Consider the following 8,895-nt stretch of genomic DNA (forward strand, 5'->3'; position numbering starts at 1 on the left):
CTTCCCTGGGAGGAAAATTCCTTTCTCTTCGTGTTCTGTCTGGGCCTCCCAAGCTGCATTTGTGGTATAATTTCTCTATCTGGCTTTTTCCCACTATGGAGAAAAGCTCCACCATTTCTGACTCCCACTTTTAAGCCCTGCCAGGCCACTCCTGTTCTTTCCTCAGTCTCTTCACAACACAGACCAGGCACAGCAGCCTCCATATATGGGTTGCCCTCTCTAGGCCTGCAAACCCCAGCCTGGGAGATCTTTGAGCCATCTCCAAGGTGCTTTCAGATGAAAACATTCTACTCATCGTGTTAGAATAGATCACGAGTGCCCAAGGCCAGGCTGAGGTGTCTTTCAATGGCAAGATTATCTCTGGAAGCAATCCTGGGATAGATGGAATTTTGTCAGCTAAATTCCAGTTTTTGCCATGGCCCCTGGACAAGGCCATTTTTTTTCCATAGGAAGGAAAGCACAAAACCCTGTTGCTTCTGAGGTAGATGAGATGTGAACACCAGAGGCCAATGCCAGGCAGAGGTGGCAGGTTTTTTTCCCTTGCCTACAGGAAATTTTTCAGGGGGGACTACCAATTTTGTCCTTTGGTGTCTGAATAGAGAGACAGTTCTTTGCACAGGAAGGAAAGCATGGAGCCTCAGTGATTCAGGAGCTGATAAGAGGCAGTCCTCAACATTCCAAGATCAGCTGGACCTGTCAGGTGGCCTCTGAGAGGCCAAACCAGCCAGACCTGTTCCATGTCCCCTTGGTTCCACGAGGCCCTGCAGTGTCACAATGTTCTCCTTGCTTCTGCAGTGTCACAATGGCCCTGTGCTTCCATGAGGCCCTGCAGGGTCACAGTGGCCCTTTGGTTCCCTGGGGCCCCACAGTGTCACAATGCTCTCCATGATTCCACGGGGCCTTGCAATGCCACAGTGCTCTCTATGGATCCACGGTGCCCCACAGGATCACAACGGCCCTTTGGTTCCATGAATTCCCACAGTGGCACAATGGTCTCCACAGGAAGCAAGCACCTGAGTCCCAGTGTTGCAGGGGCAGATGAGAGGCAGTCACCAAAGGCCAAGGCCAGCCAGACTTGACTGTGTTGGCAGACTTTTTCTGGGAGAAATCCCTGGATATACAGAATTTAAGAGGTAGGATCCAATCTTTGGACATGGACAACTGGACAAGAAGGATGATTCTTTTTCATGGGAAGGAAATAATGGAACGCCATTGTTTTAGGGGCAGAAGCAGAGGCTGTCTGAGCCACAGGCCAGACACACCTGTTTGTCCTGGCAGCTTTTGTCACAGAGGAATCCTTGTATATACAGAATCTTGTGGGGCTGAATCTCAATTTTGACCATGGACACCATGACAAGAATATCAGTTCCTTAACATTGGAAGGAAAGCAGCAAGCCCCAGTGTTTCAAAAGCAGGTGAGAGGCAGCTCCCAAGAGGCCAAGGGCAGCCAGACCTGTCTGTCCTGGCAGCTTTCACTTGAGAACAGTCCTTGGATGGACGGAGTTTAGGAGGTGGAGTCCCAGTTTCGACTGTGGGCACCTGGTTGAAATGGATGGTTTTTCTATAGGAAAAAAAAGCATGAACTCCAAGTGTTTTGGTAGAAGATGAAAGGTGGCCACCATAGGCCCAGCCAGCCAAACCTTTCTCTCTTGGCCTCTTTCATTTTGGGGAAATCCTTGGATGTAGGGAATTTTGGAGGTGGAATTTCAGATTTGGCTGTGGGAATCTGGATAGGAAGAAGAGTTCTGTTCATTAGGATGGAAAGCACAGAGCCCCAGTGTTTCAAAGGCAGATGAGAACCAGTCCTCAGGAAGCCAAGGCCAGCCAGACCTGTCTCTCCTGGAAGCTTTTGTCTGGGAGAAATCCCTGGATATAGGGAATTCTGGAGGTGGATTCCCAACTTTGGCCATGGGTGCCTGGATGTGAAAGGTGCTTTTTTCCCTAAAGAAAGGAAAGCACATGGTCCCAGTGTTTCAAAGGCAGATGAGAGGTGGCCCCTGGGTGGCAAAGCCAGCCGGATCTGTCAGTCCTGGCAGATTTCATCTGGGAACAAACTTTGCGTATATGAAAATCTGGAGGAGAAATCCTGATTTTGGCCATGGACACCTGGAGAACAAGGACAGTACTGTCCACAGGACGGAGAGCCCAGAGCCCCAGTGCTCCAGGGGCTGATGAGCAGCAGCCCTCGACATGCCAGGGTCAGCTGGAGCTGTCCGGTGGCCCCCAGGTGTCCCAGCCAGCCAGGCCTTGATGCCTTGAGAGGCTGCCTAGAACAGAGGCTGGACAGTGTTACAGGAATAAAGTAGGGATTAATTAAAAGGCCTTCAAAGGATACACCTGGGGCAATACGAGAGCCCGGCTGAGGGTACAACCAGGATGGAGAATGGGTCACAGATTTTCACACTTTTATAAGCTTTGGTCCATTTCCATTTTGGGGTTAATTATGCAATTACAGCTTCAGTTTGTGAAGACCCATCCTCCCAGTCTGCTCTGCTCAATTCACGGTTTGCACTTTTTGGGGCCTGAAACAGCAACAGTGTCCTTGCCTCTCTTAGGTTTTTAGATTTCCTACTCCAGTTATGGAGAAATATATCAAAGAGCTTCTAAAAAAATGCACTCCTACTTTAAAGGGTGTATTTCATTACTGCTCTCTTTGGAGTAGAGACAATTGCAGCATTTTGTGATTGATATTGACCCAGGGTTTCTCCTCAGCAGCTCTGGCCTGCTCACAGAAGCTGTGCCTTGAGCTCTGACCCAATGTGGACAATCTTGCTCCACATTGCCCAGCCCCATCCTGTCTGTCCTCACTCCCCTGGGGCCTGCTGTGCTTGGACAGCTGGCTGCACTCAGCCTAAGAGGGGTTTTCCCTTTTTGTATTTTTTGACGCAATCTAAAACTGCTGAGTTTCCCCACTGAAAACAGACACACTCCTCAAGTGTGTGCCAAGACCAAGCTGCCACCAATAATGTTCCACTCACCCAAGGCAGAACTGTGCAGAAAATGTTTTAGACCTTTCCACTCCATGGTTCCATGAGGCCTTGCTCTGTGGCAATGGACTTTTGGTTCCACGAGGTTCTGTACTCAACAGTGGTATCCTTAGTTCCAAGTGCCACCATGGCTCTTTGGTTCCACAGGTCCCCGCTGTGTCACAATGGGCTCCATGATTCCATAATTAATGCAAAAGCTCTGCATAAACAATGAGCAACACCATGGTCTCCTTGGATCCCCATTGTCGCCATGAACAATGGGTTCCATGAGATCCCAAACTGTCCCAATGGATATTTGGCTCCATGTGGCCCCTCTGTGTCACAAAGTACCCTTGGTTCCATCAGGCCCCACAGTGTCACAGGGGTTTCCTTGGTTCCATCTGCCCCAAAATGTCACAGGGTTTTCCCTTTTGCTGCTGCAACCCACAGCAAACCCCAGTCTGGCAAGAAGGAGCAAAGGGTGACATTTGGAGTGATGGATTTTGCCTCCCCAAGTCACAGTGGTGTGGGATGGGGCCCTGCTGTCCTGTAGATTGATGAACACCAGCCTGCCCATGGCAGGGGGTAAGAGACAACAGCCTCTGTCCATGGAACTGCAACAGCAGAGAGGTCAGGAGACCTGGGTTTAAAAGATTCTCACCAGCACAGGAAACATCAACCTAGGACATTTTCTTGAAAGCTGACATTTTAGAGCGTTTTTTTATACAGACTTGGACTACCAAATACCAAGTTTAACAGTTCTGGCTTTCTCTGGGCCCTGAGACCAGTTGGAATCTTTTCAGCAGTCTGTGCTGTTCCATCCCATTTTAAATGATCAAATTGAGAGCCAAACTTTTAAGAAAATTTAGCAAAGATTTATTAATTTGTCTGTGAGACTGAAGTTTGGTCATCGAAACCACCTCAGCCAAGGGTCAGCGTCGAGCCCGGGATCGGCGCTGGGTGAACACAGATCTGACCTCCAAATGTCAGAGTCTCTCCCTGTTCATGAATGATGCTTCGCACAGCAAGTTCTTATACAGTTTATTCTTCCTGAGGCAGAAATGACCGAATGTCCTTTGTGTCTCTTCACATGCAGAACCGTGGCTTTACATGTGCAGAGGTAGACAAAGACTCAGTCCAAGTGTCTCAATGTTGTCAGTCGACTTTGGGGAAGTCAGCATTCACATGCATCAGGGTGGCGCTGTCGATCATCGTGGTAGATGTAATCGTCAAGGTGATAATCGCTCTTAGGTGGACCCGGCGACCCAGGGAAGCCGGTGATTATCAGCCTGGAAACTTCTATTCTTACGTTAAAACCCCAATATTTATCTCAACGAACGTCCAGGAACTTGATATGAATAAAAGACTGCTCCTGGCCAGGATGGTCAAAAGACATAGTGTGGATTTTACAATATTTTATACATTAATAGCATGAATTATCTCTATCATATACTACAATCCCTCCCCATTTATATCACCAATTTAATTCATGCTCTCAAATTGCTAAATTTTTCATTTTCTACTTCTACCAGCCACCATTGAGGGTTTTTCACAGAGTGCTCCTTTACACTATTCTGTACTCCCCTTGTGGAACACCCTGTTATCCCATATTATTCACATTCGTTTTTGCTTGTTTCTCAAACTTTGCCAATACTCCAGCAGCATTGCTGGCACACTGCCTTTGTCCCAATCACATGATTTTAGATGTGTTGCCTCCAGAAGTTCCCTCTGGATCCACAAGAATTATCGCTATCTGCATTCCCTGGACCACAGAGTGGATTAGTCTAAAAAGCATGGAATTAGACAAGGCAGGAATAGGATTCCAGCTACTGAACAGAGCACAAAAAACATCACTTTGTTCCACCAGGCCCCATCAAACAATTTGTCCCACCATGAAGATTGTAAAATCGAGTTCCATTTTTGAACTGGGACATGGGCCACCTTTTTGATCTCGGCCGCCAAACTTCTTATGGTTTCCCCATAATCATCGATTTCAATACAACATTCTGATTCATTGAACTTTCCACACACACCCCCTTCTTTGGCCAGCAAATAGTCTAAAGCTATTCGATTCAGGTACACAAATGCCTGTATCTGGGTGTGCTGCTGACTAAGTAAATCCAGGGCCTCAGAGGTGTGATGTGAAACAATTTCCACCACTGTCTGCAGCCAAATCAGCCAGTTCAGTAGGTAAATTGGAGTCCTATACCCGTAGCTTCCATCCTGGGCCCACGTTGCCGGTCCATAATAATCGATTATTCTTGGCGCCAGCCACTCTTCTTTCTCCCAGGCTTGCTTACCACTTATCACTGGTATCATCTTTTTCAGGCTTCTCCTCTCCCTTCTCAGGGTCTCGTATAATGGAGCCTCTAGCAGATTACTTTTTGTTTGAGGGAGAGTAAAGAACACTGGCCGAATCATGCCCAGAGTGCATGATCCCTTCCACCTTGGGGGTAACTCACTGTATGCCTTCTTTCCACAAATCCAATAAATTCCATCCAGGACTTTCCATCTAATGGTTATTTTCCCTGGGTCTCCCCAGTACTCTCTCAGGCCCACCAAGGATTGAAAAGGGTTGGCTCCAGGATTTTTGACCCAACACAGTCCTTCCCTTTTGTTCCATTCACAATTTGTCTCATTCTTCCTGCGCCAGTACCCCAAAGGGGGTTCTGGCTGCCAGATCTTGCTTTTGGTGTTTGAGTTCACCGTCAGGGTAGACACACACGGGGTGCATCCCACCATTTCGGTGTCCTTCTTTCCTTCTCATCTGGTGCATATGGTTTCAATCACCCTCTGGTCCAAAATCCATCCCTCAGGTCTCTGGGCCAATTTTGAGACCCTCGGGTTGTCCCATTTCAAAAGCTGTTCCAGAACCAAACCTTCCCCTTTCCAAGGTCAGTTTTCTGCTGACTTCAGCCCCCCAAAAATCCAGCAATTTGACAATCCCAGTTCAATTGCAGTTTCTTCCATCAGGTCAATGAACAGGTTCCTGTCTGGGGAAAGCAGTTCCCCAACAGCATATTGTTTCTCCAGCAATTCATACTGTTCTTCCAGGGTTTTTAATCTCTCCTGTTCAACTTGCTTTGTTCTCATTTCTGTCTCCCTTCGCTTCAATTCCTGAGTTATTTCTCTCATTCTTCCCTCAGGATCCTCACCATCTTCATTTTTTGTGAAACAGACAACCCGATCATATTGCAGGCACACTCTATCATCATTCGCCTCTGCTAAATCCAATATGATTGGTTCTCTGCTCAAGGTAAATCTGCTATCAAATTTAACATTTCTTTCCATCCAATACATTTTCCTGTTCATCATGCATATCCCCAGCCTCGCATTGTCATAACAGAATGGATTCAACTGGTGATATGGGAAAAAGATCGATTCAATTTTTCCCCCAACCCACATGGTTCGGTTACATTGGTTACAAATGGAGATTGACATTATTTCTGCATTTTTTTTGTATCTGGTGTTTGTGCTCATCTGACTGCCCATTCCTTAGCCCTGCCTTGCGATTAATACACCAAATCCCTGTTTCCAATTCACACAATTTGACCATCATGCCATTCTTCCAACAGTACCTGCCAGGTTCCCTGAGACAATCTTCCAGGGCTTGGTATGCTGAGGGTTTCTTGTTCCCTTTACAGCTGGGACCACCTGAGTGCAATTTCCACTCTCATATGTGGAGCTCTCATTTCTGCCTCTCATCGAGACCTCAGTGTGCAGACTCTGCATCCTGCACATGGATAGGCTCAGGCCAATCAGGATTCCCACCAGGCGTACTCCGCTGCCTTTGCCTCCACCCCCTGGGGTGCCACCAGCGGCCAGGAAGACCATCTTCACAGCAGCAGGAGTATTCTTCAGGGAATACATTCTCTGACCTAGCCGCTTACCTCCTTTAAAAGGCGCCCTGCCTTGAAATTCTGATGGCATCTGAGCTGCACGGTACCTTGATTGACTTTCGGCACTCCACATCCAATATTTCTGCCTTAGATTTGAGTTTTCCACGCACCCCGTTCTGGAAAATGTGGAACCACTCTTGTGAATCTAATTCGATAATTCCTAAATCTGTGGCTAGGGTTAGAATGCGGTCAGTCAGCTCAAGCTCCTCTTCCAGACACTGGGTGCACAATCCCTTTGGCCTCTGCCCGCTTCTGCAGCGTACAATAAAAGCCCCCTGACAATATTCACACTTGAAATGTACAAACGGATAGCATACACAGTCAGAATACAACCTATCCATTCACCGTCAGTCATTTACAAGGACGTTGGAGTTTGAGTTTCAAGTCGCCTGGGGAAGAAGTAACTCTCCACTCGGGCGCTTCCTCCTGATGTTCGACTTTCTTCACCCTAGACGCATGTGTCCAGCCTTTCTTCGCCATCCGAATGGCCGTGTCTGTTGTCAGGAGCACAAGAAAGCGACTTTCCCAGTGCGGAGAGAGGGATACCTCCTTCCACATTTTCACAAGCACTCTGTCACCAGACTGGATTTTGTGGATAGCGAATCCCAGAGAAGCGCTCTGAGATACTATCCCTTGTTTCCTGAGTTCCACAAATTTTTGTTGATTGCCAACAAATATGGTTGAATCTGACAATCCTCAAGCCTGGGGTGTCCTGCCGGCATCTCATGTCTATATGGCATTTCATATAGCATCTGAAAGGGTGAGAGCCCTGTCTCTGAATGAGGCATCGTCCTGATATTAAGCAAGGCTAAAGGTAGGCATTTCAGCCAGGACATCCGAGTTTCTAAAATTTATTTAGACAACCGCGCTTTCAAGGTCTGATTCATCCTTTCCACTTGTCCTGAGCTTTGGGCATGCCACACAGTGTGGTATTCCCACCGAATGGCCTAGCACATCAGCCATCTGTTTAATAATCTTTAATGTAAAATATGTTCCTTGGTCCAAATCAATGTAATTCACTGTGACAGTCTGTCTGAATTTTCCCTCATCTGCCTCATGATCGTCCTTGGGAGACCACTGATGGGAAGACCCACCCCTGTCTAGAATCTCTGGCTCTGAAGGAGAAAAGTCACACGCCAACAGGGCCCTGAGACCTGAAAGCTCAGTGTTAAGTTATTGTTTTCACAGGTGTGTTTGGTGTATGCTAAGAAGGGGGCACAGTGCCCCGTTTGCAACAATAGCAGCTCTGGGAGCTGTCCCACCTCTCGGCCTGGCTTGGCTTCTCCTGACTTTCAGGTGGTCTCCCATAGAAGACCCTCACCTGTTTTACAACCACCGTGACAGACAGACTGAGATGTAAGAAGCCTCTCCATCAAGGACTGAGACATGAAACTCCGAAAAGGCCCCTCTGCTCCTTCCAAGGACTGGGACTGAAACCCCCAGCCCGGGAGAGGTGTGTGGGGGAGGCAAGCTGACCGAAGCGAGATGTTTGCCTGCAGGTTGTGACCACTGGAGCAAGAAAACAATGGCTCTCATTTACTGCTGAGAACATAGACTACCTGTTACATCTGTTCCCTATTGCATCTGTTTCCCCCCCCACACACAATTTTCAGTAATAAAAACCTCTGAGTTAGCTAGAGCCTTTGAGATCTCCCCAGCATAGCAGGCGAACCCTCGACTGGACTGGACCAAAGCACTTCGTCTCTACGTTGGTAGCTATATCCCCTCTCCCTCTCTCTCCACTTTCTCTGTCTTTTTCTCTCCCTTAATTCCTCTATTGCATTTTTGCTGTGGTTATTTCAATAAAATTGCATTTGACTTGATTATCACTGCTAACCCCCTTGTACCGTGTTGTTTTTTCCACTCTGAGATCATTCCTATGAACCATCAGGTCATCTGTCCACTAGGACGGACCCTGACATTAAATTGGCGTCACGGACAGGATTTTGGTAGACAGAGGGATTTGCAGGCAAATCTCATGCTCAGTTGAGTGCTCTGTCTCCGGAATTGGCACAAAAGATCTCTCAGTT

Source organism: Zonotrichia albicollis, chromosome 37 (assembly GCF_047830755.1).
Source record: "Zonotrichia albicollis isolate bZonAlb1 chromosome 37, bZonAlb1.hap1, whole genome shotgun sequence".
Classification (NCBI taxonomy): Eukaryota; Metazoa; Chordata; class Aves; order Passeriformes; family Passerellidae; genus Zonotrichia; species Zonotrichia albicollis.